Here is a 25,261-nt window from a genome sequence, read left to right as displayed (position 1 = left end):
CACAGTGAAAAACAATGTGAAATGGAATATAAGTATGTTCACGTATGACTGAAGCACTGTGCTGCACACCAGAAATTGACACAACATTGTAAACTGACTATAACTCAATTAAAAAAAAGAAGAAAAAATAGGAGCCATCGTATGGGTATGCGCAATTCCTTTTTACTCTTACTTTTTCTCATCTAGAACTTTACCCTGCATTGCCTGTACACCTAGGATCTGCTCCGACCAGGAGTCCACATCGCTACCATCTTTGGTTTCTTCTCCTACCATCGTGGTCCGTATGGCTGTTAACCCCCAGGTTATACAGAACACCCAGGTCTCTCACAGGAGGAGGGTAAAATTACTATTGATAAGCATTTGTTTTGGTGTTTGACTGGGGTCAGCAGATCTGAGGGTTTGGGGCAGAGACAGCGGTACCCACTGGTCCCTGAATCTGGCGCCCACATTTCCCAGCATGCCTTGTGGGACACGTCCAGTGTCACCGTGCAAACGTGAGGGGCGTGCCGCCCACATCAGCGTCTGTGTCCTCCTGTGTTAACTGAGAAGGTCAGAGTTTACAGTGAAGGCATCGCCAGCTCAGACATCTGCATTCCCACCGGGAACACAGCGAGGACAGATCAGTCTTCGGGGGTGGGGGGCACAAAGTGTGTGAGATTCTAGGGTTGCAGTACAACCTAGGCTCCCCTGAGCAGTGTCTAAGTGAGGAAGACAGAGCTCTGGTTACCTTGTTTCACACGTAGACCCCTTGCAGAACAAGCAGATAGTCTCAGCCTTATGGAAAGGGGTTGGGGGAGGGGAGAACCACGCCTGCGAGCTCAAATTTAGGTTCTCCCCAAATCAATCCTGCCGACGGGATGGTTCCTGACAGCCAGCCAGAGGGAGGAGCCCAGAGACCTGCCACCTGATTCTCCAAAGAAGATGAATTCCTTGTGGTGCTCTTTCTAAAGCAGAGTAAATCGGAGCGGATTTGAAAATCAAGACGGTTGAGGCTCTTTGGGATTTTCCATCTGGGTGGCACATGCAGGAAAGAGGCAGTCTGTGGAGTTTGGAACGTTCCGGCCTGATTCTTCCTCTGTCCTAGGACTCGATAATTCATATCCAGCCACAGCGGATGTTTCCTGAATGGAGCACGTTTGAGTTTATCAAAGGAAAACAGGATTCACGACACCTTGGGGTTTTCATACCGAGTTATCAAATATGGTTGGGAAGTAACCACAAAAGGTCTCATAAAAGTAATTCTAGTTAAATCTGATTTTCAATAAAACGTGCCTGCTTTCCATGCTGGAAACACGTTCTTTTGTTTACCTCTGCTGACACGTTAAAACTTTATAAATTTCCTTTCTCTTACTCACACGTCCGTATTTATCTTGGGCAGTCCTTTTCTTGAAGTTCAAAACCAAAGTCGAAGAAAATTGGTTCCGGGAGAGGACACCTGGAGGACATGTCTGCATTCCGACATCCGCCTCTCTCACCCAAAGGAAGCAGCACGGCCAGCCTGATTTGTTACCACCTGCAAATCAGAAATTCCGATATTGCTAAGCAAACTGAAACAGATGAGCTTGGCTCCATAGGCCAAAACCATAAAAAGTCCAAGCATTTATTAAAGCTGAAAGACCCAGTCAGAATCTCCCAAGAGTGGCTCTTGTGTCAGTTAAAATGCAGAGTTCGAGATCTTTAAGCTCAAATTTTTGGTTCAAAAAAAAAAAAAAAATACATGCACTTCATGTTCATAGCAGCATTATTAAAACCACCAAGACATGGAAGCCACTTAAATGTCCATCAGCACAAGTTGAAGAATGGAGATGTGGTGTATGTATACAATGGAATACTACTCAGCCATGAAAAGGGATAAAAGAATGCCATTTGCGGCAACATGGATGGACCTGGAGGGAGTATTATGCTGAGTGAACTAAATCAGACAGAGAAAGACAAATACTGTATGATATCACTTATATGTGGAATCTAAAAAGATACAACAAACAAGTGAATATAACAAAACAGAAGCAGACTCACAGATGCAGAGAACAAGTTGGTGGGGACCAGTGGGGGCAGGGAAGGGGGGAAGGACAATGACGGTAGGGGAGTCAGAGGGACAAACTATGTACAGAATAAATAAGCTGGCAGGATACATTGTACAACACGGGGAACACAGCCAATATTTTATAATAACTATAAATGGAGTATAACCTTTAAGAAGAAATTGTGAATCACTATGCTGTACACCTGAAACTAATATGATGCTGTAAATCAACACTATCTCAATCAAAAAGTAAATAAATAAAACTTCTGAAAGAGTGACCTTTTCCTTTCCCAAACCGACAGCTGCTGATGGAACGTTCCGGGAGTTGTGCTCCGATATGCCAGGTGAACAGGGGAACCCCCGGCCGGCGTGATGACAAGTCAGAACCAAGATGAAGTTTCCAGCGTCAATTAGGTACCGGGCTTTTCTGCACGGGTTTAACTACCTGGAAAGATGCCTCATCTCCTTGTTTTCCTGTCGTGCCCAGATTCATGCGGGCCCTCAGTGGGGACCTTCTCATTCCCATGAAACCAGGAGAAAGGAAGTGTCTGCTTGGGGCGCTCCACTTCCGTCCTGGGTGCCTGCAAACTCGGAGCCATTCGCAGCACAGCTCCGGGGAAAGGAACGCGGCGTCTGCCCCACCTCATTTGCAACCAAAACAAGGCCCCAAATTGCCTACTGGAAGTTCCCCGAGTGTCAGTTTGGTGCAGGCGTGTACTTGTTTGGAGAATTCTAAAGGAAATTAGTTGAAAGACGGGAAAAAAAGAAAAAAAAAAAACAAACCCTTAAGATCCCCCAGACGGCTCTCTGAAACACAGAATCTGATTTGCAAGGGTTGGGGATCTGCTCAGGGCAGCGAGGAGGCCGGATTCGATAGTGCTGAATATTATGTGGGCAAAAAAGAATATTTAAATTTACCAGATAGGAGCGCACGTGTGAAGGGTACTCCGGGGAATTAATGAAACCCAACCGACCAGGTCAAAAGAAAAAAAAAAATCAACCACTTTCCTAGAGACTCTGTGTACTCCGAGGGAAGCAGGAATCTCGGGGGAGGGCAGAGCTCGGTGTTGGAGCACATGCTTAGCGTGCACCAGGTCCTGGGTTCGAGCCAGTACCTCGGTGACAGTAAATAAATAACCCTAATTACCACCACCTCCCACCCCACCAGCAAAAGCAAACAAACCAACAAACATTTAGGGAATTAGAAATCTCGTAAAAATACGGCTTGCATCATTCAGTAAGAAGAAATATTGCGTTACTTTGTTTCCATCATTCAAATGGCTGCATTTGGGCACAGAAACCAGAAATTTCAGAACTCCTGCCCTAGAGCGAAAACTCCCAACTGACACAGTAAACAATCTAATGGTTCCTGGGAGAAAAGAGGTGGGAAAGGGTAAGTTTGGGAGTTTTAGATTTGCAAATGTTAGCTACTATATCTAAAAACAGATTAAAAAAATTTCTTCTGTACAGCGCAGGGAACTATATTCAATATCTTGTAATAACGTTTAATGAAAACGAATATGAAAATATGAAAATGCACGTATGTGCGTGACTGGGGACAGTGTGCACGAGAAAGTGACACGTTGTAACTGATGGTACTTCAATAAAAACAAACAAAAAACTGCCTACACACCTTGGTTAGTCATTTTCAGAGTCTCCCCTGCCCAAACTGTCTATACACTCGGGTACCTCGCTTGCCAAGTTTCTCGAAAACCGTGCAGGGATCTGCGTTCGTGTCAGGAGACCATTATCCCCTTGAGCACGACGCCCCCCGGCTCCCTCCCAGGATGTCGCAAAGTCTGATTCTATTTTGGAGCCACGCTCACCGCCAAGGCAGCGCTAACCTGCAATGAAGCCGGAGTCCGGTCCCACGGCCCCGGCGGCGGCCCGGGGCGCTCCGTGCCCCCCACGGACACTCCTGACCCAGCGCCGGGGCCCAGCGCGGTGCTGCGGGTCGGAGGACAAAGCCATGGCCGTGGCCAGGGGAGGGGGAGGGCGGGGCGAGGAGGCGGGGGTGCTGACTGGGCGGGCCCGGTCCTGACCCCACGCCTGGTCCCGCCCGGTCGTGACCCCACACCCGGCCCCGGCCCGCCCTGCCACACGTCAGGACCCGCCCAGCCGTGACCCCATGCCCGGCCCCGCCCACCTTTACCTTACGCCCAGCCCCTCCCAGCCCAGACCCCACACCGGGCCGTGACCCACGCCCTCCCGACCCTGACCCCACGCCTGGCTCCTCCCAGCCGTGACCCCACGCCTGGCCCTGACGTCAACCCGGCCCCGCTCAGCCCTGACCCCACCCCTGGCCATAACCCCACGCCCATTCCCGCCCAGCCGTGAACCCACGCCCTCCCGGCGCTGACCCCACGCCCGGACCTGTACAGACGTGACCCCACGCCAGGCCCTGACCAAACGCACGGCTCCTCCCAGCCGTGACCCGACGCCAGGCCGTTACCCCACGACCGGCCCCGCCATTCGTGACCCCACGCCAGGCCCTGACCCTAACACCCTGACCCTACGCCAGGCTCGCATGGCCCTGACCTCACGCCGGCCCCGCCCAGCCTTGACCCCACGCCAGGCACCGCCCATCCGTGACCCCACGTCCGGCCCCGCCCTGCCCTGACCTCACGCTCGCCCGTCCGTGACCCGACGCCCGACCCTGACCCCACGCCCGGCCCCGCCCATTCCTGACCCCACGCCCGACCCCGCCCTTCCGTGACCCCACGTCCGGCCGGCCCTGACCCCATGCCTGGCCCCGCCCATCTATGACCCCTCGCACGGCCCTGACCCCATGCCCGACCTGGCCGTGACCCCACTTCAGGCCCTGACCTCACGCCCGGCTCCGCCCAGCCGTGACCCCACGGACGGCCGTGGCCTCACGCCCGGCCCCGCCCAGCCGTGACCCCACACTTGCCAGGCCTCTGACCCCACGCCCGGTCCTGACCTCACCCTCGGTCCTGACCCCACGCCCGGCCCCGCCCATCCCTGACACCACGCCCGGCCCCGCCCATCTCTGACCTCACGCCCGGTCCTGACCCTACGCACGGACCTGCCCAGCCGTGACCCCACGCCAGGCCCTGACCCCAGGCCCCGCCCTGACCCCACGCCCCGCCCTGACCCCACGCCCGGCCCGATGGTGCGTCTCACAGGCACAGCTGGGCTCGGGCGGCCCGGAGCCACGCGGCCCCGGCCGGGGGCAGGGTCGCTAGAGGCCGGACACCTGTGTGGCGCGGACCCCGGGGGCCTCCCTGTGGGCGGCGGCGCACCCGGGCCTGCAGCCGGGCCCCACGGCCGCGCGTGCGCGCGCCTGTCGCCGGGCGTGAGGACGACAAAGCCGAGGCGCTGGGAGCGAGGTGGAGGGGATGTCGGGGGAACCCTGGGGAGGAGCAGGTGTGCTGGTGACGCGCGGAGGCTCAGGTGTGCTCAGCGGTGCGCCAGCCCCTTCCCTCCCAAGCCCCGTTTCTCCTCCAGCTGCTCTTTCCTAGGGATGTTAGTGTCTTACTGTGAAGACGCCAGGTTGCTCCTGGTAACACGTCCTGATGCACGAGTCTCTCTGTCCTCCTCTTTCCCCCTCTCTTGTCTCTCAATCAACAACCCCCACCCCAGACATACAGACAGACACACAGGGGTGCACCCAGACTGCTGTATCTTACTGATTCCTGTTTCTTTTCTTTTCTTTTCTTTTAACGCTAACATGCCTCACTCCTGGAGCCTCTCCATAAGCAGGCTCTCCATGAATATTTGCTGAATGATCGCATCAATGTGTGATTGACACGGTCACCTCTGTAGCTCAGAAGACCTGGCTGACGATCCTTGTGCATTTCGGGCTGTCTCCCAACCACGAAGAGGAAGAAGAATGTGGATAAGCCAGTGCCCCCCCATCCCGGGGAGAAAATGGCCCGGAGGAGTCTTATTTCAGCATATAAATGGGATGGGACTCACGCAGGCGAGTGACCCCCCCTGGACGCCAGCCCGAGGGGACATCCTGCCCTGTGTTCACGCCAGTGGGGTGGTCGAGGGTTGAGTTTGCACTCAGCTCCACGGGAGAGCGCGGCAGGAAAATACGAGTGAAAAGAAACCTCTGGGTTCTGCCCTGCAGCGAGTGGTGTCAGAGCCGCGGCGGGCAGGGCGGGAACCGAGACGGGGCCTCCTGCTGCAGCAGACAGCAGCCTTGTCCCACCCGTGTTCATGGGCCCCCTCCATCCACGTGTCCAAATGCACACCCGCTGGCCTGAAAATGCGTGGGTTTTACCGCCCCCCTCCTTCCCCGGGGGAAGGACAGCTGTCAGGAATCCCCTCCTGCCACCCCAGCCCTGTGACTTCCCGCCCGTCCATCCGCGGGCACCAGACCCTCGCCTCAGGCTTCGCTCCAGAGGGTCCTCGCCACACACAGGTGCCCAGACAGGGAGGCGTTCTCTCTCACCGCCGGGAGCAGAGGTCGGCCTGAGGAAGCCGCGTCCCCGGAGAAGCGGGTCCCCCCAGGCTCGAGGATGGTGGCGCACTCTGTCAGCGCGCAGTCTCGGAGCCGTAAAAACGCCACGCCGCCCACCCAGGTCGCACACACCTGTCCCAGGTGACAGACACAGAGCAGGTCGCCCTGCCCGTAAGGCTGATGACGCACATGGTCAGCGGTTGCCGGGAGGGAGGGACACGTGGAGCACAGAGGAATTTTCTTATTTTTAAAGGCTTACTATATATATATATTTGTAGATTAGCCAGTTTTCTTTCTTTTTTTCATTATTCAGTTATATTAGGTAGAATTGTTACAATTTGCACATAATACAACATATTGCATGTAAATACGCACACACAATATACTGCAATACACATTTTTTTAGTTTACATGTAGGTACGGCTCATTATCTCTAAGAACATTGTAGAGTATTCGCTTTTTAAACGTACAGAGTTATCAAAGGAATCAAGCCAACCACAAAGTAAGAATCAACAGAACGCGGTAATCCAGTCAGAAAGGACAGTCACTTTTTTTTTAAAGAACAGTTTCAGGGTCACAGCCGAACTGAAGGGAGGGTACAGAGATGCCCCTCATATCCCCTGCCCCCCACTTACACAGACTCAATATCCGCCCCCACTAGAGATAATCGTTGTAATTGGCGAACCTAAATTGACACATTGTAATCACCCAACGTCCACTTTACTCGAATTAGGGTTCCCTCCTGGATTTGCACAGTTCATGGGTTTGGATACACGTCACATATCATTATCGCTTCCTACAAAGAGGGCAGTGAAGCCGTTCCGTATGCCACGAACACGGTGGATACACGTCATCATCCACGAGTCCAAACCCGCGGCCCGCACAACACCAAGATGAGCCCCAAGGGAACAGTGGACATCCGTGAATACTAATGTGTCGATTTTGTCTCAGCAGTGGTAACAAATGTACCCGATACAGTGCAGGTAACACGGGGAGCTGCAGTGAACTCTGCACTGCTCGGTTTTTCTGTAAATTTGAAACTGCCCAGTGTGTTCATGATATTAAAAAATAAAAAGCAAAACACAGTCATTGCTAGGCTCTGTGAGCTCCATGAAGGACAGGAACGGGGGGGCTTCGCTGGGACGGAGTCCCGGGCAGATGGACGTAAAGTCTCAAGGAGGAATCAGGCGTCCACAAGGGGCAGGAGGGCTGGGAGGGGAGTTCGAGGCCGGGACCCTGAACCCCGTGCAGACACGCAGACACGGGGGTTTCCGGGAGCCGGGCCCCAGGAGGCGCAGCTGTGAATCCCACCCTGTGAGCTGCCTCGCCCGTCACCTCTTGGCCCCCTTCCCTCACCCGTAAGGACGCAGGAGACAAACGGCAAACGGGCTGCCTCCCTGGGCAGAGAGCGCTGTGTTTGTTCAGAAGGATTGTGAATTAGCCTCCAGCCTCAGCGGAGGTGACACTGAGGTCAAGCTCCCGTCCGGGGGGCCCTCTGGTCCCTAAACAACATGACTACACACGCTGAAGCCAGGTCACCGATCGATTTTCCCCACCACGAGCTTGCACCGACGGAATTTAACTAACTGAACGGCGAAACAAAAGAAAAAGCTCATCGCCAACCCAGGTCGCCCCGGAAATTACACGGATGTGAAGTGACACCTCCGTGACTTTTCAAATGAGACAAGGGGTGGCTTCTGGGTGGAGGAGACGGGGAACGCTTTGCCCCCAATATTGAACGTTCATAACCAGGAGTTAGATTTTAAACGAAACCACGGGAGAGCTCGGTGACTCAGGAGACGTGGGTTTCGAGGTCCTGGTGAAGATGTAATTACAGCCAGCGTCTCCAGATGCTGGGGACAAGTGACATCCATTAATTCATCTTTGTCGGCATCGGGGTTCCTGGGGGTGGCCCCAATTTCTGGACGGAGGACGCGTAGAGGAGGAGAGGTCATGGAATCGCTATGAATTAAGGCCCCCACCATCCCCTCCAGGGCTCCGACAGTCACGTCCTCATCTCTGTGACCCCGCGGGGAGGAAGAAACGAAGGCTGCCCGCCCGCCAGGGATGTGGGAGCCCAAGGGATTGCCCGAGTTCCCCGCTGGGCCCTTTCCTCTGTGCCATGGTGACTTCTCAGAACCTGCCCGGATGGGTGGGCATTGGGGAAGGGACAGGACGGATTACAGGGGACAGCGGCCCCTGGCATTTTGGAGGTGGTCGCGGCTCAGGATGGGGTACCTCGAAGATAGGAAGGTGCGTGTGGGTGGGGATGCAGGCGGGGGGCGAGGGGCACGGCTCCAAGGAATCTGGGGCAGGGATTCAGGCCCAAAAGCCATCCAGCAGCCCATCCCCAGGAGCACGTGGCTGGGGAACACCCCGAGGTAGCCCCGGGGAGCACTGGGCCCCCTCAGAGAACGGGGGAGCCCTGGGGACACGGATAGACTCTGAAAAGGCAACAGCATGGAATAAGGCTGTGGCAAGTAAGTTACGGTGGCGCGGGAGGGTCAGGGATGGTTTGACCTTGACCTCAGGGTCCGCTGGCTTAGCCGGGCTGCACCGCCACGACCGGACGGAGCTGGGGCAACTGGTTGTTTGGGTCACTTTTACTTCTTTTTCCTCTTCCTTTTTTGAACATGTATTTTTGTTTCTTTTGCACAATTTGGTTGTTTTTGTTTGTTTGTTTGTTTTTGTTTTTTTACAGTGGGTACCAATCCATAAAAAGGTGTTTTGGCCCCGGATCAGTAAAACACAAGCTTCTTCAGGAGGGCTTGATGTTTCGAGGCTGCAGCTGACGATCTGAGCATTTCTCAAGGATTTAGTCAGTTTTTACTTTTGCTTGATCACGAGTCACGCTCATCCCAGCTGCAGGGACTCCGTGCACCAGAACGCACACAGCGATCCCCGCGTGCCGAGCCGGGGGAAACTTCACGGTCCATCTCCCGGCTGCCGCCGCCGTTCTGTTACCCGCGAAACGCAGACACGAGGCTCATGTGTCTAGTTTGTCTGAGACCCCACATTCTGTTCTTCCTTCCCTCCCTCCTCTTCCCTGCCTCCTCTTCTCTCCTTTTTTTTTTCCCCTCCCTGATAAACGACACTGCATTTTTGTTAAGTCGCTGCTGGCCTGCACGTATCTTCTGTCATTTCTATAATTAGTGCTTGTGACCCATCCCTGCCGTATTCCTTTGTAGGAAACCCTGTTTCTCACAAGTGGGCTTTGGCGAATCTTCTCAGTGTTTCTAAACTAATGTATTTGTTTTCCCTTAAGCTCACTAAAGTTTGGTTTCTCACAGCACAGAGGGCCTGCATCAGTACTTGAACTCAGCAGTTCTGTTTCTCTCTTTTGTGCAGACCATTAAAAAAGTTTTTGTGTACATATAATGTATTTTTCTTGAAGTCTAGTCAGTTTACAAGGCTGTGTCAATTTCTGGTGTCCAGCATAATGCTTCCGTCATAAATGAACATCCAAATATTTCTTTTTACATTTTTTTTATCATAAGTTATTACAATATATTGAATATAGTTCCCTGTGCTCTACAGTAGGACCTTGTTGTTTATCTGCTTTATATACAGTAGTGTGTATCTGCTAATCCCAAACTCCTAATTTATCCTTCCCTCCTCCCCCCTCCGGTAACTATGTTTTCTGTCTGTGAGTCTGTTTCTGTTTTGTAAATAAGTTCATTTCTATCGTATTTTACATTCCACATATAAGTGATATCATATGATATTTGTCTTTCTCTGTCTGACTTCACTTTGTGTGATAATCTCCAAGTCCATCCATGTGGCTGCAAATGGCAATATTTTATCATTTCTCATGGCTGAGTAGTATTCCGTTGTATGAATGTACCACTTCTGCTTTATCCAGTCATCTGCTGATACGCACTTAGATTGCTTCCATGCTTTGTCTACTGTACACAGTGCTGCTGTGAACATGGGGGTGAAGACCCTGCTCTCAGTTCTTCTGCATACACACCCGGAATTGGGACTGCTGGATCACGAGGTGATTCTATGTTTAATTTTTGACGCCTGTTTCCTGTAGCAGCTGCACCATTTACATTCCCACCAACAGGGCACAGGGGTGCTGGTTGCCCCACATCCTCGCTGACACTTGTTCTTCTCCACGTTTTAAAAATAGTAGCCAAAATTAAACTTACAAGCTTTTTCACAGCAAAGGGAACAATAAGCAAAACAAAATGATAACTTATAGAATGGGAGAAAATATTTGCAAAAGATGCAACTGACAAGGGCTTCAGCTCCAGCATATATAAACAATTCTTACAGCTTAATAAGAAAAAAACAAACCCAATCCAAAAATGGGCAGGAGACCTAAACAAGCAATTCTCTAAGGAAGACATACAAATGTTCAATAAACACATGAAAAAAGGCTCAATATCACTAAATATCAGACAAATGCAAATCAAAGCTACAATGAGGTATCACCTCACACCAGTCAGAATGCCCGTCGTTCAAAAGTCCACAAACAACAAATGCTGGAGAGGCTGTGGAGAGAAGGGGTCCCTCCTACACTGCTAGTGGGAATGCAGTTTGGTGAAGCCTCTGTGGAAAACACTATGGAGATTCCTCAAATAGTAGGAATACACTTATTATGTGATCCAGGAATCCTGCTCCTGGGCACATATCCAGAAGGAACCCTACTTCAAAATGACACCAGCACCCCAGTGTTCATGGCAGCACTGTTTACAAGAGCCAAGACATGGAAGCAGCCTAAATGTCCATCAAGAGATGACTGGATGAAGAAGAGGTGGTACGTTTATACAATGGAATATTACTCTGCCATAAAAAAGAATAAAATAATGCCATTTGCAGCAACATGGATGGACCTGGAGAATGTCATTCTATGTGAAGCAAGCCAGAAAGAGAAAGAAAATGACCATATGAGATCGCTCCCATGTGGAACCTAAAAAGAAAAAATCCATAAATACGAAACAGAAACAGACTCATGGACATAGAAAACAAACTTGTGCTTGCCAAGGGGGCGGGGGGTCGGAAGGGACAGACTGGGATTTCAAAATGTAGAATAAATAAACAACATTGTACTGTATAGCACAGGGAAATATGCTCAAGATCTTGTATTAGATCACAGTGGAAAAGAATATGAAAATGAATATATTTATGTTCGTGTATGACTGAAGCACTGTGCTGTGCAGTAGAAATTGACACAACATTGTAAATGGACTATAACTCAATTAAAAAAAAAAAAAGAAAAAATAGGAGCTATTGGATGGGTATGCCCAGTTCCTTCTTACTCTTACTTTTTCTTGTCTAGAAGTTTTCCCTGCATTCCCAAACACCTAGAATCTGCTCGGACCAGGAGCCCACATCGCTACCATCTTTGCTTTCTTCTCCTACCTTCGTGGTCCATATGGGTATTAACCCCCGGTTTATACAGAATACCCAGGTCTCTCCCAGGAGGAGGGTAAAATTACTATTGATACGCATTTGTTTTGGTGTTTGACTGGGGTCAGCAGATCTGAGAGTTTGGGGCAGAGACAGTGGTACCCACTGGTCCCTGCATCTCACACCCACGTTTCCCAGCATGCCTTGTGGGACAGGTCCAGTGTCACCGTGCAAACGTGAGGGGTGGGCAGCCCATATCAGTGACTGTGTCCTCCTGTGATAACTGAGGTCAGAGTTTACAGTGAAGGCATTGTCAGCTCAGACATCTACATTCCCACCGGAAACACGGTGAGGACAGATCATTCTTCGGGGGTGGGGGGCACAAAGTGTCTGAGATTCTGGCGTTGCAGTACAACCTAGGCTCCCCTGAGCAGTGTAGGTGAGGAAGACAGAGCTCTGGTTACCTTGTTTCACGCGTCGACCCCTTGCAGAACAAGCAGATAGTCTCAGCCTCATGGAACCCGGGGATGGGAGAACCATGCCTGCGAGCTCAAATTTAGGTTCTCCCCAAATGAATCCTGCCGACAGGATGGTCCCTTACAGCCAGCCAGAGGGAGGAGCCCAGAGACCTGCCACCTGATTCTGCAAAGAAGATGAATTCTTTGTCGTGCTCTTTCTAAAGCAGAGTAAATCGGAGCGGATTTGAAAATCAAGACGGTTGAGGCTCTTTGGGATTTTCCATCTGGGTGGCACATGCAGGAAAGAGGCAGTCTGTGGAGTTTGGAACGTTCCGGCCTGATTCTTCCTCTGTCCTAGGACTCGATAATTCATATCCAGCCACAGCGGATGTTTCCTGAATGGAGCACGTTTGAGTTTATCAAAGGAAAACAGGATTCACGACACCTTGGGGTTTTCATACTGAGTTATCAAATATGGTTGGGAAGTAACCAAAAAAGGTCTCATAAAAGTAATTCTAGTTAAATCCAATTTCTAATAAAACACGCCTGCTTTCCATGCTAGAAACACGTTCTTTTGTTTACCTCTGCTGACACGTTAAAACTTTATAAATTTCCTTTCTCTTACTCACACGTCCGTATCTATCCTGGGCTGTCCTTTTCTTGAAGTTCAAAACCAAAGTCGAAGAAAGTTGGTTCCGGGAGAGGACACCTGGAGGACATGTCTGCATTCCGACATCCGCCTCTCTCACCCAAAGGAAGCAGCACGGCCAGCCTGATTTGTTACCACCTGCAAATCAGAAATTCCAATATTGCTAAGCAAACTGGAACAGATGAGCTTGGCTCCATAGGCCAAAACCATAAAAAGTCCAAGCATTTATTAAAGCTGAAAGACCTAGTCAGAATCTCCCAAGAGTGGCTCTTGTGTCAGTTAAAATGCAGAGTTCGAGATCTTTAAGCTCAAATTTTTGGTTCAAAAAAAAAAAAAAAAATACATGCACTTCATGTTCATAGCAGCATTATTAAAACCACCAAGACATGGAAGCAACTTAAATGTCCTTCAGCAGAAGAATGAAGAAAGGAGATGTGGTGTATTTATACAATGGAATACTACTCAACCATGAAAAAGAATAAAAGAATGCCATTTGCAGCAACATGGATGGACCTGGAGGGAGCATTATGCTGAGTGATATAAATCAGACAGAGAAATACAAATACTGTGTGGTATCACTTATACGTGAAATCTAAACAGATACAACAAACGAGTGAATATAACAAAACAGAAGCAGACTCACAGATGCAGAGAACAAGTTGGTGGGGACCAGTGGGGGCAGGGAAGGGGGGAAGGACAATGACGGTAGGGGAGTCAGAGGGACAAACTATGTACAGAATAAATAAGCTGGCAGGATACATTGTACAACACGGGGAACACAGCCAATATTTTATAATAACTATAAATGGAGTATAACCTTTAAGAAGAAATTGTGAATCACTATGCTGTACACATGAAACTAATATGATGCTGTAAATCAACACTATCTCAATCAAAAAGTAAATAAAACTTCTGAAAGAGTGACCTTTTCCTTTCCCAAACAGACAGCTGCTGATGGAACGTTCCGGGAGTTGCGCCCCGATATGCCAGGTGAACAGGGGAACCCCTGGCCGGCGTGATGACAAGTCAGAACCAAGATGAAGTTTCCAGCGTCAATTAGGTACCGGGGTTTTCTACACGGGTTTAACTACCTGGAAAGATGCCTCATCTCCTTGTTTTCCTGTCGTGCCCAGATTCATGCGGGCCCTCAGTGGGGACCTTCTCATTCCCATGATATCATGAGGAAGGAGGTGTCTGCTTGGGGCGCTTCGGTTCCGTCCTGGGTGCCTGCAAACTCGGAGCCATTCGCAGCACAGCTCCGGGGAAAGGAACGCGGCGTCTGCCCCACCTCATTTGCAACCAAAACAAGGCCCCAAATTGCCTACTGGAAGTTCCCCGAGTGTCAGTTTGGTGCAGGCGTGTACTTGTTTGGAGAATTCTAAAGGAAATTAGTTGAAAGACGGGAAAAAAAGAAAAAAAAAAAACAAACCCTTAAGATCCCCCAGACGGCTCTCTGAAACACAGAATCTGATTTGCAAGGGTTGGGGATCTGCTCAGGGCAGCGAGGAGGCCGGATTCGATAGTGCTGAATATTATGTGGGCAAAAAAGAATATTTAAATTTACCAGATAGGAGCGCACGTGTGAAGGGTACTCCGGGGAATTAATGAAACCCAACCGACCAGGTCAAAAGAAAAAAAAAAATCAACCACTTTCCTAGAGACTCTGTGTACTCCGAGGGAAGCAGGACTCTCGGGGGAGGGCAGAGCTCGGTGTTGGAGCACATGCTTAGCGTGCACCAGGTCCTGGGTTCGAGCCAGTACCTCGGTGACAGTAAATAAATAACCCTAATTACCACCACCTCCCACCCCACCAGCAAAAGCAAACAAACCAACAAACATTTAGGGAATTAGAAATCTCGTAAAAATACGGCTTGCATCATTCAGTAAGAAGAAATATTGCGTCACTTTGTTTCCATAATTCAGACAAATGGGGCTGCATTTGGGCACAGAAACCAGAAATTTCAGAACTCCTGCCCTAGAGCGAAAACTCCCAACTGACACAGTAAACAATCTTCTGGTTCCTGGGAGAAAAGAGGTGGGAAGGGGGAAATTTGGGAGTTTTAGATTTGCTAATGTTAACTACTATATATAAAGACAGATTAAAAAAAAACTTCTTCTGTACAGCACAGAGAAGTATATTCAGTATCTTGTAATAACCTTTAATGAAAACGAATATGAAAATATGAAAATCAGTATCTGCACGTATGTGCGTGACTGGGGACAGTGTGCACCAGGAAGCGACACGTTGTAAGTGACGGTAGTTCAATAAAAACAACAAAAAACTGCCTACACACCTTGGTTACTCATTTCTAGAGTCTGCCTTGCCCAAACTGTCTATACACTCGGGTACACGGCTTGCCAAGTTTCTCGAAAACCGTGCAGGGATCTGCGTTCGTGTCAGGCGACGATTATCCCCTTGACCACGGCGCCCCCCGGCTCCCTCCCAGGATGTCGCAAAGTCTGTTTCTATTTGGGAGCCACGCTCACCGCCAAGGCAGCGCTAACCTGCAATGAAGCCGGAGTCCGGTCCCACGGCCCCGGCGGCGGCCCGGGGCGCTCCGTGCCCCCCACAGACGCTCCTGACCCAGCGCCGGGGCCCAGCGCGGTGCTGCGGGTCGGAGGACGTGGCCATGGCCGTGGGCGAGGGGAGGGGGGGGCGGGGCGAGGAGGCGGGGGTGCTGACTGGCCGGGCCCGGCCCTGACCCCACGCCCGGCCCCGCCCTGCCCTGACCCTACGCCAGGCTCCACACGGCCCTGACCCCACGCCCCAGCACGCCCAGTCGTGACCCCACGCCTGACTCCTCTCAGCCGTGACCCGACCCCCGGGCCTGCCCAGCCCTAACCCCACGCCCCGCCCAACCCTGACCCCACGCCGGATCATGACCCAACAACCGGGCCCGCCCAGCCCTGACCCCACGCCTGGTCATGACCCCACGTCCGGCCCCGCCCAGCCCTGACCCCACGCCCAGGAAGGACATGACCCCACGCCCGGCCCCGCCCAGCCTTGACCCCACGACCGGCTCTGAACCCGTACGCACGGCCCTGCCCAGCCGTGACCCCAAGCCAGGACCCACCCAGCCCTAACACCATGCCCTGCTCTGACCCCACGCCCGGTCCTGCCCAACCATGACACACGCCAGGTCCCACGCAGCCCTGACCACACGCCCGGCCCCGCCCAGCCGTGACCCCACGCCAGGTCCTGACCCCACGCCAGGCCCTGACCTCACGCCGGCCCCGCCCATCCGTGACCCCAAGACCGGCCCCGCCCATCCGTGACCGCATGCCCGACCCTGACCCCACGCCCGGACCTGTACAGACGTGACCCCACGCCAGGCCCTGACCCCACGCACGGCCCTGACCCCACGCCCGGCCACACCCAGCTGTGACCCCACGCTCTCCCAACCCTGACCCCACTACTGGCACCTCCCAGCCGTGACCCCACGCAGGCCCTGACCCCACGCACGGCCCTGACCTCACGCCGGCCCTGCCCAGCCTTGACCCCACGCCAGGCACCGCCCATCCGTGACCCCACGCCCAGCCCCGCCCATCTATGACCCCTCGCACGGCCCTGACCCCATGCCCGACCTGGCCGTGACCCCACTTCAGGCCCTGACCTCACGCCCGGCCCCGCCCAGCCTTGACCCCACGCCAGGGACCGCCCATCCGTGACCCCACGCAAGGCCCCGCCCATCTCTGACCTCACGCCCGGTCCTGACCCTACGCACGGACCTGCCCAGCCGTGACCCCACGCCAGGCCCTGACCCCAGGCCCCGACCTGACCCCACGCCCGGCCCGATGGTGCGTCTCACGGGCACAGCTGGGTTCGGGCGGCCAGGAGCCACGCGGCCCCGGCCGGGGGCAGGGTCGCTAGAGGCCGGACACCTGTGTGGCGCGGACCCCGGGGGCCTCCCTGTGGGCGGCGGCGCACCCGGGCCTGCAGCCGGGCCCCACGGCCGCGCGTGCGCGCGCCTGTCGCCGGGCGTGAGGACGACAAAGCCGAGGCGCTGGGAGCGAGGTGGAGGGGATGTCGGGGGAACCCTGGGGAGGAGCAGGTGTGCTGGTGACGCGCGGAGGCTCGGGTGTGCTCAGCGGTGCGCCAGCCCCTTCCCTCCCAAGCCCCGTTTCTCCTCCAGCTGCTCTTTCCTAGGGATGTTAGTGTCTTACTGTGAAGACGCCAGGTTGCTCCTGGTAACACGTCCTGATGCACGAGTCTCTCTTCCCGTCTCTCTTCCCTCCTCTCTTGTCTTCAGTCACCCCCGCCCCAGACATACAGACAGACACACAGGGGTGCACCCAGACTGCTGTATCTTACTGATTCCTGTTTCTTTCTTTCTTTCTTTTTTTTTTCATGCTGACATCCCTCACTCCTGGAGCCTCTCCATAAGCAGGCTCTCCGTGAATATTTGCTGAATGATCGCATCAATGCGTGATTGACACGGTCACCTCTGTAGCTCAGAAGACCTGGCTGACGATCCTTGTGCATTTCGGGCTGTCTCCCAAACACGAAGAGGAAGAAGAATGTGGATAAGCCAGTGCCCCCCCATCCCGGGGAGAAAATGGCCCGGAGGAGTCTTATTTCAGCATATAAATGGAATGGGACTCACGCAGGCGAGTGACCCCCCTGGACGCCAGCCCGAGGGGACATCCTGCCCTGCGTTCACGCCAGTGGGGTGGTCGAGGGTTGAGTTTGCACTCAGCTCCACGGGAGAGCGGGGCAGGAAAGTAAGAGTGAAAAGAAACCTCTGGGTTCCGCCCTGCAGCGCGTGGTGTCAGAGCCGCGGCGGGCAGGGCGGGAACCGAGACGGGGCCTCCTGCTGCAGCAGACAGCAGCCTTGTCCCACCCGTGTTCATGGGCCCCCTCCATCCACGTGTCCAAATGCACACCCGCTGGCCTCAAAATGCGTGGGTTTTACCGCCCCCCTCCCTCCCCGGGGGAAGGACAGCTGTCAGGAGTCCCCTCCTGCCACCCCAGCCCTGTGACTTCCCGCCCGTCCATCCGCGGGCACCAGACCCTCGCCTCAGGCTTCGCTCCAGAGGGTCCTCGCCACACACAGGTGCCCAGACAGGGAGGCGTTCTCTCTCACCGCCGGGAGCAGAGGTCGGCCTGAGGAAGCCGCGTCCCCGGAGAAGCGGGTCCCCCCAGGCTCGAGGATGGTGGCGCACTCTGTCAGCGCGCAGTCTCGGAGCCGTAAAAACGCCACGCCGCCCACCCAGGTCGCACACACCTGTCCCAGGTGACAGACACAGAGCAGGTCGCCCTGCCCGTAAGGCTGATGACGCACATGGTCAGCGGTTGCCGGGAGGGAGGGACACGTGGAGCACAGAGGAATTTTCTTATTTTTAAAGGCTTACTATATATATATATTTGTAGATTAGCCAGTTTTCTTTCTTTTTTTCATTATTCAGTTATATTAGGTAGAATTGTTACAATTTGCACATAATACAACATATTGCATGTAAATACGCACACACAATATACTGCAATACACATTTTTTTAGTTTACATGTAGGTACGGCTCATTATCTCTAAGAACATTGTAGAGTATTCGCTTTTTAAACGTACAGAGTTATCAAAGGAATCAAGCCAACCACAAAGTAAGAATCAACAGAACGCGGTAATCCAGTCAGAAAGGACAGTCACTTTTTTTTTAAAGAACAGTTTCAGGGTCACAGCCGAACTGAAGGGAGGGTACAGAGATGCCCCTCATATCCCCTGCCCCCCACTTACACAGACTCAATATCCGCCCCCACTAGAGATAATCGTTGTAATTGGCGAACCTAAATTGACACATTGTAATCACCCAACGTCCACTTTACTCGAATTAGGGTTCCCTCCTGGATTTGCACAGTTCATGGGTTTGGATACACGTCACATATCATTATCGCTTCCTACAAAGAGGGCAGTGAAGCCGTTCCGTATGCCACGAACACGGTGGATACACGTCATCATCCACGAGTCCAAACCCGCGGCCCGCACAACACCAAGATGAGCCCCAAGGGAACAGTGGACATCCGTGAATACTAATGTGTCGATTTTGTCTCAGCAGTGGTAACAAATGTACCCGATACAGTGCAGGTAACACGGGGAGCTGCAGTGAACTCTGCACTGCTCGGTTTTTCTGTAAATTTGAAACTGCCCAGTGTGTTCATGATATTAAAAAATAAAAAGCAAAACACAGTCATTGCTAGGCTCTGTGAGCTCCATGAAGGACAGGAACGGGGGGGCTTCGCTGGGACGGAGTCCCGGGCAGATGGACGTAAAGTCTCAAGGAGGAATCAGGCGTCCACAAGGGGCAGGAGGGCTGGGAGGGGAGTTCGAGGCCGGGACCCTGAACCCCGTGCAGACACGCAGACACGGGGGTTTCCGGGAGCCGGGCCCCAGGAGGCGCAGCTGTGAATCCCACCCTGTGAGCTGCCTCGCCCGTCACCTCTTGGCCCCCTTCCCTCACCCGTAAGGACGCAGGAGACAAACGGCAAACGGGCTGCCTCCCTGGGCAGAGAGCGCTGTGTTTGTTCAGAAGGATTGTGAATTAGCCTCCAGCCTCAGCGGAGGTGACACTGAGGTCAAGCTCCCGTCCGGGGGGCCCTCTGGTCCCTAAACAACATGACTACACACGCTGAAGCCAGGTCACCGATCGATTTTCCCCACCACGAGCTTGCACCGACGGAATTTAACTAACTGAACGGCGAAACAAAAGAAAAAGCTCATCGCCAACCCAGGTCGCCCCGGAAATTACACGGATGTGAAGTGACACCTCCGTGACTTTTCAAATGAGACAAGGGGTGGCTTCTGGGTGGAGGAGACGGGGAACGCTTTGCCCCCAATATTGAACGTTCATAACCAGGAGTTAGATTTTAAACGAAACCACGGGAGAGCTCGGTGACTCAGGAGACGTGGGTTTCGAGGTCCTGGTGAAGATGTAATTACAGCCAGCGTCTCCAGATGCTGGGGACAAGTGACATCCATTAATTCATCTTTGTCGGCATCGGGGTTCCTGGGGGTGGCCCCAATTTCTGGACGGAGGACGCGTAGAGGAGGAGAGGTCATGGAATCGCTATGAATTAAGGCCCCCACCATCCCCTCCAGGGCTCCGACAGTCACGTCCTCATCTCTGTGACCCCGCGGGGAGGAAGAAACGAAGGCTGCCCGCCCGCCAGGGATGTGGGAGCCCAAGGGATTGCCCGAGTTCCCCGCTGGGCCCTTTCCTCTGTGCCATGGTGACTTCTCAGAACCTGCCCGGATGGGTGGGCATTGGGGAAGGGACAGGACGGATTACAGGGGACAGCGGCCCCTGGCATTTTGGAGGTGGTCGCGGCTCAGGATGGGGTACCTCGAAGATAGGAAGGTGCGTGTGGGTGGGGATGCAGGCGGGGGGCGAGGGGCACGGCTCCAAGGAATCTGGGGCAGGGATTCAGGCCCAAAAGCCATCCAGCAGCCCATCCCCAGGAGCACGTGGCTGGGGAACACCCCGAGGTAGCCCCGGGGAGCACTGGGCCCCCTCAGAGAACGGGGGAGCCCTGGGGACACGGATAGACTCTGAAAAGGCAACAGCATGGAATAAGGCTGTGGCAAGTAAGTTACGGTGGCGCGGGAGGGTCAGGGATGGTTTGACCTTGACCTCAGGGTCCGCTGGCTTAGCCGGGCTGCACCGCCACGACCGGACGGAGCTGGGGCAACTGGTTGTTTGGGTCACTTTTACTTCTTTTTCCTCTTCCTTTTTTGAACATGTATTTTTGTTTCTTTTGCACAATTTGGTTGTTTTTGTTTGTTTGTTTGTTTTTGTTTTTTTACAGTGGGTACCAATCCATAAAAAGGTGTTTTGGCCCCGGATCAGTAAAACACAAGCTTCTTCAGGAGGGCTTGATGTTTCGAGGCTGCAGCTGACGATCTGAGCATTTCTCAAGGATTTAGTCAGTTTTTACTTTTGCTTGATCACGAGTCACGCTCATCCCAGCTGCAGGGACTCCGTGCACCAGAACGCACACAGCGATCCCCGCGTGCCGAGCCGGGGGAAACTTCACGGTCCATCTCCCGGCTGCCGCCGCCGTTCTGTTACCCGCGAAACGCAGACACGAGGCTCATGTGTCTAGTTTGTCTGAGACCCCACATTCTGTTCTTCCTTCCCTCCCTCCTCTTCCCTGCCTCCTCTTCTCTCCTTTTTTTTTTCCCCTCCCTGATAAACGACACTGCATTTTTGTTAAGTCGCTGCTGGCCTGCACGTATCTTCTGTCATTTCTATAATTAGTGCTTGTGACCCATCCCTGCCGTATTCCTTTGTAGGAAACCCTGTTTCTCACAAGTGGGCTTTGGCGAATCTTCTCAGTGTTTCTAAACTAATGTATTTGTTTTCCCTTAAGCTCACTAAAGTTTGGTTTCTCACAGCACAGAGGGCCTGCATCAGTACTTGAACTCAGCAGTTCTGTTTCTCTCTTTTGTGCAGACCATTAAAAAAGTTTTTGTGTACATATAATGTATTTTTCTTGAAGTCTAGTCAGTTTACAAGGCTGTGTCAATTTCTGGTGTCCAGCATAATGCTTCCGTCATAAATGAACATCCAAATATTTCTTTTTACATTTTTTTTATCATAAGTTATTACAATATATTGAATATAGTTCCCTGTGCTCTACAGTAGGACCTTGTTGTTTATCTGCTTTATATACAGTAGTGTGTATCTGCTAATCCCAAACTCCTAATTTATCCTTCCCTCCTCCCCCCTCCGGTAACTATGTTTTCTGTCTGTGAGTCTGTTTCTGTTTTGTAAATAAGTTCATTTCTATCGTATTTTACATTCCACATATAAGTGATATCATATGATATTTGTCTTTCTCTGTCTGACTTCACTTTGTGTGATAATCTCCAAGTCCATCCATGTGGCTGCAAATGGCAATATTTTATCATTTCTCATGGCTGAGTAGTATTCCGTTGTATGAATGTACCACTTCTGCTTTATCCAGTCATCTGCTGATACGCACTTAGATTGCTTCCATGCTTTGTCTACTGTACACAGTGCTGCTGTGAACATGGGGGTGAAGACCCTGCTCTCAGTTCTTCTGCATACACACCCGGAATTGGGACTGCTGGATCACGAGGTGATTCTATGTTTAATTTTTGACGCCTGTTTCCTGTAGCAGCTGCACCATTTACATTCCCACCAACAGGGCACAGGGGTGCTGGTTGCCCCACATCCTCGCTGACACTTGTTCTTCTCCACGTTTTAAAAATAGTAGCCAAAATTAAACTTACAAGCTTTTTCACAGCAAAGGGAACAATAAGCAAAACAAAATGATAACTTATAGAATGGGAGAAAATATTTGCAAAAGATGCAACTGACAAGGGCTTCAGCTCCAGCATATATAAACAATTCTTACAGCTTAATAAGAAAAAAACAAACCCAATCCAAAAATGGGCAGGAGACCTAAACAAGCAATTCTCTAAGGAAGACATACAAATGTTCAATAAACACATGAAAAAAGGCTCAATATCACTAAATATCAGACAAATGCAAATCAAAGCTACAATGAGGTATCACCTCACACCAGTCAGAATGCCCGTCGTTCAAAAGTCCACAAACAACAAATGCTGGAGAGGCTGTGGAGAGAAGGGGTCCCTCCTACACTGCTAGTGGGAATGCAGTTTGGTGAAGCCTCTGTGGAAAACACTATGGAGATTCCTCAAATAGTAGGAATACACTTATTATGTGATCCAGGAATCCTGCTCCTGGGCACATATCCAGAAGGAACCCTACTTCAAAATGACACCAGCACCCCAGTGTTCATGGCAGCACTGTTTACAAGAGCCAAGACATGGAAGCAGCCTAAATGTCCATCAAGAGATGACTGGATGAAGAAGAGGTGGTACGTTTATACAATGGAATATTACTCTGCCATAAAAAAGAATAAAATAATGCCATTTGCAGCAACATGGATGGACCTGGAGAATGTCATTCTATGTGAAGCAAGCCAGAAAGAGAAAGAAAATGACCATATGAGATCGCTCCCATGTGGAACCTAAAAAGAAAAAATCCATAAATACGAAACAGAAACAGACTCATGGACATAGAAAACAAACTTGTGCTTGCCAAGGGGGCGGGGGGTCGGAAGGGACAGACTGGGATTTCAAAATGTAGAATAAATAAACAACATTGTACTGTATAGCACAGGGAAATATGCTCAAGATCTTGTATTAGATCACAGTGGAAAAGAATATGAAAATGAATATATTTATGTTCGTGTATGACTGAAGCACTGTGCTGTGCAGTAGAAATTGACACAACATTGTAAATGGACTATAACTCAATTAAAAAAAAAAAAGAAAAAATAGGAGCTATTGGATGGGTATGCCCAGTTCCTTCTTACTCTTACTTTTTCTTGTCTAGAAGTTTTCCCTGCATTCCCAAACACCTAGAATCTGCTCGGACCAGGAGCCCACATCGCTACCATCTTTGCTTTCTTCTCCTACCTTCGTGGTCCATATGGGTATTAACCCCCGGTTTATACAGAATACCCAGGTCTCTCCCAGGAGGAGGGTAAAATTACTATTGATACGCATTTGTTTTGGTGTTTGACTGGGGTCAGCAGATCTGAGAGTTTGGGGCAGAGACAGTGGTACCCACTGGTCCCTGCATCTCACACCCACGTTTCCCAGCATGCCTTGTGGGACAGGTCCAGTGTCACCGTGCAAACGTGAGGGGTGGGCAGCCCATATCAGTGACTGTGTCCTCCTGTGATAACTGAGGTCAGAGTTTACAGTGAAGGCATTGTCAGCTCAGACATCTACATTCCCACCGGAAACACGGTGAGGACAGATCATTCTTCGGGGGTGGGGGGCACAAAGTGTCTGAGATTCTGGCGTTGCAGTACAACCTAGGCTCCCCTGAGCAGTGTAGGTGAGGAAGACAGAGCTCTGGTTACCTTGTTTCACGCGTCGACCCCTTGCAGAACAAGCAGATAGTCTCAGCCTCATGGAACCCGGGGATGGGAGAACCATGCCTGCGAGCTCAAATTTAGGTTCTCCCCAAATGAATCCTGCCGACAGGATGGTCCCTTACAGCCAGCCAGAGGGAGGAGCCCAGAGACCTGCCACCTGATTCTGCAAAGAAGATGAATTCTTTGTCGTGCTCTTTCTAAAGCAGAGTAAATCGGAGCGGATTTGAAAATCAAGACGGTTGAGGCTCTTTGGGATTTTCCATCTGGGTGGCACATGCAGGAAAGAGGCAGTCTGTGGAGTTTGGAACGTTCCGGCCTGATTCTTCCTCTGTCCTAGGACTCGATAATTCATATCCAGCCACAGCGGATGTTTCCTGAATGGAGCACGTTTGAGTTTATCAAAGGAAAACAGGATTCACGACACCTTGGGGTTTTCATACTGAGTTATCAAATATGGTTGGGAAGTAACCAAAAAAGGTCTCATAAAAGTAATTCTAGTTAAATCCAATTTCTAATAAAACACGCCTGCTTTCCATGCTAGAAACACGTTCTTTTGTTTACCTCTGCTGACACGTTAAAACTTTATAAATTTCCTTTCTCTTACTCACACGTCCGTATCTATCCTGGGCTGTCCTTTTCTTGAAGTTCAAAACCAAAGTCGAAGAAAGTTGGTTCCGGGAGAGGACACCTGGAGGACATGTCTGCATTCCGACATCCGCCTCTCTCACCCAAAGGAAGCAGCACGGCCAGCCTGATTTGTTACCACCTGCAAATCAGAAATTCCAATATTGCTAAGCAAACTGGAACAGATGAGCTTGGCTCCATAGGCCAAAACCATAAAAAGTCCAAGCATTTATTAAAGCTGAAAGACCTAGTCAGAATCTCCCAAGAGTGGCTCTTGTGTCAGTTAAAATGCAGAGTTCGAGATCTTTAAGCTCAAATTTTTGGTTCAAAAAAAAAAAAAAAACATGCACTTCATGTTCATAGCAGCATTATTAAAACCACCAAGACATGGAAGCAACTTAAATGTCCTTCAGCAGAAGAATGAAGAAAGGAGATGTGGTGTATTTATACAATGGAATACTACTCAACCATGAAAAAGAATAAAAGAATGCCATTTGCAGCAACATGGATGGACCTGGAGGGAGCATTATGCTGAGTGATATAAATCAGACAGAGAAATACAAATACTGTGTGGTATCACTTATACGTGAAATCTAAACAGATACAACAAACGAGTGAATATAACAAAACAGAAGCAGACTCACAGATGCAGAGAACAAGTTGGTGGGGACCAGTGGGGGCAGGGAAGGGGGGAAGGACAATGACGGTAGGGGAGTCAGAGGGACAAACTATGTACAGAATAAATAAGCTGGCAGGATACATTGTACAACACGGGGAACACAGCCAATATTTTATAA

The 25,261-nt window shown here is 51.3% G+C and overlaps 1 long non-coding RNA gene across 10 annotated transcripts in view; it reads right to left on the bottom strand.

The window, feature by feature from the left end:
* Positions 1–25,261, bottom strand: part of LOC105103086 (uncharacterized) — a 107,734-nt gene that overhangs the window by 70,114 nt on the left and 12,359 nt on the right. For 8 of the 10 annotated variants that reach the window (XR_010379593.1, XR_010379594.1, XR_010379591.1 and 5 more), the window contains 3 exons: positions 24,449–24,606; positions 12,895–13,052; positions 1,356–1,513 (listed from right to left, as the gene is read on the bottom strand). This is a non-coding gene — a long non-coding RNA (uncharacterized LOC105103086). Of the gene's footprint in view, positions 1–1,355; positions 1,514–2,468; positions 3,637–12,894; positions 13,053–14,005; positions 15,047–24,448; positions 24,607–25,261 lie in introns of those variants that run through there. The other 2 variants (XR_010379587.1, XR_010379588.1) reach the window with 2 other exon arrangements.

The sequence above is a fragment of the Camelus dromedarius genome, chromosome Y (assembly GCF_036321535.1).
Source record: "Camelus dromedarius isolate mCamDro1 chromosome Y, mCamDro1.pat, whole genome shotgun sequence".
Lineage (NCBI taxonomy): Eukaryota > Metazoa > Chordata > Mammalia > Artiodactyla > Camelidae > Camelus > Camelus dromedarius.
The sequence above is the reverse complement of the archived record's forward strand: the minus strand, read 5'-3'. Positions and strand labels throughout refer to the sequence as shown.